This window comes from Schistocerca serialis, unplaced genomic scaffold, assembly GCF_023864345.2.
Source record: "Schistocerca serialis cubense isolate TAMUIC-IGC-003099 unplaced genomic scaffold, iqSchSeri2.2 HiC_scaffold_312, whole genome shotgun sequence".
Taxonomy (NCBI): domain Eukaryota; kingdom Metazoa; phylum Arthropoda; class Insecta; order Orthoptera; family Acrididae; genus Schistocerca; species Schistocerca serialis.
Genome location: NW_026047881.1, coordinates 35,001 through 41,093, shown reverse-complemented (window position 1 = coordinate 41,093; position 6,093 = coordinate 35,001). Strand labels below are relative to the sequence as shown.

At 53.9% G+C, this 6,093-nt stretch overlaps 1 non-coding gene across 1 annotated transcript in view; it reads left to right on the top strand.

Annotated features, from left to right (window-relative positions):
* Positions 1-4,462: 4,462 nt before the first annotated feature.
* LOC126444913 (small subunit ribosomal RNA) overlaps positions 4,463-6,093 on the top strand; it is a 1,910-nt gene continuing 279 nt past the window's right edge. The window contains exon 1 of the ribosomal RNA XR_007582837.1: positions 4,463-6,093. This exon is cut by the window's right edge and continues 279 nt beyond it. This is a non-coding gene — a ribosomal RNA (small subunit ribosomal RNA).

The following is a 6,093-nucleotide window of genomic DNA, read 5'->3' as shown; positions in this document are numbered from 1 at the left end:
CAACACTACGTCCGCCATGTCGAGCGCACCACAAAACACAGCGCCATCTGTAGGTCTCCCGCGGCATGACGTCCTGCAACGACGATACCGCCATCTATGAGACGCCAAGCCGACTAAGACAGCGATGGGCCCACAGTGCCCATCTTTCGACCCCACCCACAAAGCCTGCGTCCTCTGTCGACCACAGCACCCCAACGCCAGCGCCTCTGCCGCACGAAATCGTCGACCGGCAATCACTCCACCGGCGCCCCACCCTAACCGCCCAACTCGCAACTCCAGCGGATGAACGGCGGACTTTTCCCGCAGTCGCAATGTGCAATCCACCCCTATAACTTGCGTTTCATGAAGAGTTATGTCCAATATGCGACATTCCCGCTGTCCCTATACATGAGCTGCGAGCTGTACCAGTTACGAGCTAGAGACGCGATCGCGTTGCTCTCTGTACGAATGCCGATGCTGAGCGGTCAGCTAGGAGGCGCTCCATCCATGTCGGTACCGGTGGGCGTTGCACTCGCAGTCGCAAAAACGTACGGCAAGTATATTACTCGGAAGAGTTTATGACAGTCCAAGCCCCCCTGCGTGGGGAGCGTCTTTCTAGGCCATGACCCACCGGAAGGGCGCAGCGTCCCCCACCCCAGACATGTGACGTCACACTATCGGTATTGACGACTCGACTCATTGCTTATAATCATTTGCCATACACCGGTGGAAGCTGCCGAGACGAGTAGCTACATAGCGCGCTCGCCGTGTCACTAATGTACAGAGATACAACAGTTTCGACTGGAACCGGATTAAACGTATACACGGCGCTGATTAGTAATACATAGACCCATCAGAATACAGATAATATATACAACTGTCCGTATACATGCTGAAAGACTCTGCTCACAATCACAACCACACGGCAGCCACACACTCTTATCACGCACTACTCTCCGCCTGTAACACGCACACAGACAATATGTAAGCACCAGCATGGAACAACACCCAGTGCATCCTCTCCGCCACATGAGACAATCCACACTGTCATAACCAGACTGGGAGGTCCACTCAGAAAACGGAATATCCCACCCCCCCGACAACCACCATTGCTCAGCTAAGCCACCAACACCCACACATGTCCTACACAGGGGTGCACCCAACATCACAATACTGCCTCCTCTCACAGCACACAAACAATGGCAGGAATGAAAGACACAGGTCTGCCACAAGCATGGAATCGGAGCGCCGCCGCCTGTCATGAGCCAAAGGTGCATCCTGACGTGGCAAATCAGATGATGCCGCAGGCATCCACTTACTATAATCACAATCAACAAACCGACCGGCCGCCCCCCCCCCCCCCCCCCCATTACACCTTTCCATACAACAATGTGTACCTTAACCTAAACTATACTGTACCTTAACCTAAACTATACTGTACCTTAACCTAAACTATACTGTACCTTAACCTAAACTATACTGTACCTTAACCTAAACTATACTGTACCTTAACCTAAACTATACTGTACCTTAACCTAAACTATACTGTACCTTAACCTAACCTATACGGTACCTCAACCTAACCTATATTGTGCCTCAACCTAACCTATGTTGCGCCTTAACCTAACCTATGTTGCGCCTTAACCTAACCTATGTTGCGCCTTAACCTAACCTATGTTGCGCCTTAACCTAACCTATGTTGCGCCTTAACCTAACCTATGTTGCGCCTTAACCTAACCTATGTTGCGCCTTAACCTAACCTATGTTGCGCCTTAACCTAACCTATGTTGCGCCTTAACCTAACCTATGTTGCGCCTTAACCTAACCTATGTTGCGCCTTAACCTAACCTATGTTGCGCCTTAACCTAACCTATGTTGCGCCTTAACCTAACCTATGTTGCGCCTTAACCTAACCTATGTTGCGCCTTAACCTAACCTATGTTGCGCCTTAACCTAACCTATGTTGCGCCTTAACCTAACCTATGTTGCGCCTTAACCTAACCTATGTTGCGCCTTAACCTAACCTATGTTGCGCCTTAACCTAACCTATGTTGCGCCTTAACCTAACCTATGTTGCGCCTTAACCTAACCTATGTTGCGCCTTAACCTAACCTATGTTGCGCCTTAACCCAACCTATGTTGCGCCTTAACCCAACCTATGTTGCGCCTTAACCCAACCTATGTTGCGCCTTAACCCAACCTATGTTGCGCCTTAACCCAACCTATGTTGCGCCTTAACCCAACCTATGTTGCGCCTTAACCCAACCTATGTTGCGCCTTAACCCAACCTATGTTGGGCCTTAACCCAACCTATGTTGGGCCTTAACCCAACCTATGTTGGGCCTTAACCCAACACACGTTGGGCCTTAACCCAACACACGTTGGGCCTTAACCCAACACACGTTGGGCCTTAACCCAACACACGTTGGGCCTTAACCCAACACACGTTGGGCCTTAACCCAACACACGTTGGGCCTTAACCCAACACACGTTGGGCCTTAACCCAACACACGTTGGGCCTTAACCCAACACACGTTGGGCCTTAACCCAACACACGTTGGGCCTTAACCCAACACACGTTGGGCCTTAACCCAACACACGTTGGGCCTTAACCCAACACACGTTGGGCCTTAACCCAACACACGTTGGGCCTTAACCCAACACACGTTGGGCCTTAACCCAACACACGTTGGGCCTTAACCCAACACACGTTGGGCCTTAACCCAACACACGTTGGGCCTTAACCCAACACACGTTGGGCCTTAACCTGCTCTGTAATTGTCATACGACGCGTTAAATTAGTGTAGTGTTGCCTAACTGCAACCCCCGCAATATAGTTTGCTACTCGCACTGCCCGGTCCCCAGTGTATCGCTTCATGTTAAACACCTTGCAGCTATACACTGTAATGTGGATGGCAGCAGGACGTACATGCTCAATGCCCTTTGCAGTTGTTCATTGGCATTTGCAGTTGTTCATTGGCATTCGCATGGCGAAGCACTTAGCCTACGCTGTGGTACGGCCTGTGTCAACTGTCCGCTGATGTTGTACGTCCAAATCACACACTGTACTGCACATTGGTCCTCATGTACTGAATGATACATCGTGGTACATGTGACCGTACAACGACTGCGCCAACAACGGCGAACCATGCGGTCCAAATGTTGTGCACTCAGCTACGTGTCGTCTCCCTATAAGAGCTGGATTGCAGTGTGGTATGCCCTGGATGGCGATCAGCATGAGCCGTCTGTTGATGTAGTGGCGCGTGTTGTCAGACGTAGTCGTCTCTTCTCACACACCGTGATAGCATGGTGCACTGCGTTCCACATCTGCGACATGCGACAGAGGCCGGTTGACAGTCGTTCGCGCAATGGACATCGCATACGTACGGGGGCCACCTTCCACGTGTTCGCGAAGCCGTGCACATGTTGTTGCGTGTATGTGGGCAGACATAGTGTGTCGTGACACCTGACACAGGCATGCAACAATCGTTGAATTTGCAAATGGCGATGGACGCCTACGTTTGCTGGTGACGTTACGCAAATGAACAACTGGTAAACCGTTGTGGTGCGGTTGTTCTCGCTAGAGGTGAATCAGTGATGGCGACGATCGGTTGAGCTACCAACCGGTTGTTCCAGCGATACCCACCATGCCCACGAACGTGAATGGCATCTGGGTGTGAAGCGATACGCGGCGGTGGCTGGGTGGGGACCGTCCCCGGCCGGTGAGGGGGGGGCCTCCCGGCGTGCTGGCCGCGCGGTGCGTGGGCGCACGCGCTACAGCCGGCTGGTGGGGGCGGCCAGTGCAGGCGCGCCGGCCGACGGAGGCGGCAGGCGGCGCAGCTGCGCGCCGGCGCACCCTGCACGCGGCGCCGTGCGGCCAAAGTAGGTCCTCGCGGGCCCGGTGCGAAGCGCGGTGGACATCTGCAGTGTGCTGGTCCGATTGAGGACTGTGTGCGCTGAGGATGCGCCGCCGCCCGGCGCTCGGCGCCGCGACGCCGTCTGCTGCTCGGTCGCCTCTGCGGTTCTCGCAGGTGGTTTGTATCGCAGCTGTGCGGACGTGTTGGCGCGTGCGCTGTGCTGGGAGAGTTCGCTTCGGCACCCAAGTGGGGCTTTTGTCCTTCTGTGGCGCTGGCGTTGGAGCTGCCGGTCACCGTAGGTGGCGCGTGTTGTCTCCCGCCGGCAATGCCACGACAGCACGCTCCCGGGCCTCTGTCGGCAGCGGCAAGCTCAGTTGGGAGCACGGGTGGTCGCACCTAAAGCGTCTACTCGCCAAACCCCGGGCGATTGCGCCTCTCTCGAACCCGACCAAGTACTTAGGACGGCGCTGCGCGCCGCCGGGACCTGAGAGGGTTTCGAGGTGTATGGTGCAGGGGAGCTCAGCCTCCTCCTGTTTGCAGAATAATTGAGCGGACGCTTGCGTGTTCGCGCGGGCCCCCGGGACACACTCCCGGGCGGCCGGCTGCTCAGCTCTAGTTGACGCAGCTCCCTGGTTGATCCTGCCAGTAGTCATATGCTTGTCTCAAAGATTAAGCCATGCATGTCTCAGTACAAGCCGCATTAAGGTGAAACCGCGAATGGCTCATTAAATCAGTTATGGTTCCTTAGATCGTACCCACGTTACTTGGATAACTGTGGTAATTCTAGAGCTAATACATGCAAACAGAGTCCCGACCAGAGATGGAAGGGACGCTTTTATTAGATCAAAACCAATCGGTCGGCTCGTCCGGTCCGTTTGCCTTGGTGACTCTGAATAACTTTGGGCTGATCGCACGGTCCTCGTACCGGCGACGCATCTTTCAAATGTCTGCCTTATCAACTGTCGATGGTAGGTTCTGCGCCTACCATGGTTGTAACGGGTAACGGGGAATCAGGGTTCGATTCCGGAGAGGGAGCCTGAGAAACGGCTACCACATCCAAGGAAGGCAGCAGGCGCGCAAATTACCCACTCCCGGCACGGGGAGGTAGTGACGAAAAATAACGATACGGGACTCATCCGAGGCCCCGTAATCGGAATGAGTACACTTTAAATCCTTTAACGAGTATCTATTGGAGGGCAAGTCTGGTGCCAGCAGCCGCGGTAATTCCAGCTCCAATAGCGTATATTAAAGTTGTTGCGGTTAAAAAGCTCGTAGTTGGATTTGTGTCCCACGCTGTTGGTTCACCGCCCGTCGGTGTTTAACTGGCATGTATCGTGGGACGTCCTGCCGGTGGGGCGAGCTGAAGGCGTGCGACGCGCCTCGTGCGTGCTCGTGCGTCCCGAGGCGGACCCCGTTGCAATCCTACCAGGGTGCTCTTGAGTGAGTGTCTCGGTGGGCCGGCACGTTTACTTTGAACAAATTAGAGTGCTTAAAGCAGGCAAGCCCGCCTGAATACTGTGTGCATGGAATAATGGAATAGGACCTCGGTTCTATTTTGTTGGTTTTCGGAACCCGAGGTAATGATTAATAGGGACAGGCGGGGGCATTCGTATTGCGACGTTAGAGGTGAAATTCTTGGATCGTCGCAAGACGAACAGAAGCGAAAGCATTTGCCAAGTATGTTTTCATTAATCAAGAACGAAAGTTAGAGGTTCGAAGGCGATCAGATACCGCCCTAGTTCTAACCATAAACGATGCCAGCCAGCGATCCGCCGCAGTTCCTCCGATGACTCGGCGGGCAGCCTCCGGGAAACCAAAGCTTTTGGGTTCCGGGGGAAGTATGGTTGCAAAGCTGAAACTTAAAGGAATTGACGGAAGGGCACCACCAGGAGTGGAGCCTGCGGCTTAATTTGACTCAACACGGGAAACCTCACCAGGCCCGGACACCGGAAGGATTGACAGATTGATAGCTCTTTCTTGATTCGGTGGGTGGTGGTGCATGGCCGTTCTTAGTTGGTGGAGCGATTTGTCTGGTTAATTCCGATAACGAACGAGACTCTAGCCTGCTAACTAGTCGCGTGACATCCTTCGTGCTGTCAGCGATTACTTTTCTTCTTAGAGGGACAGGCGGCTTCTAGCCGCACGAGATTGAGCAATAACAGGTCTGTGATGCCCTTAGATGTTCTGGGCCGCACGCGCGCTACACTGAAGGAATCAGCGTGTCTTCCTAGGCCGAAAGGTCGGGGTAACCCGCTGA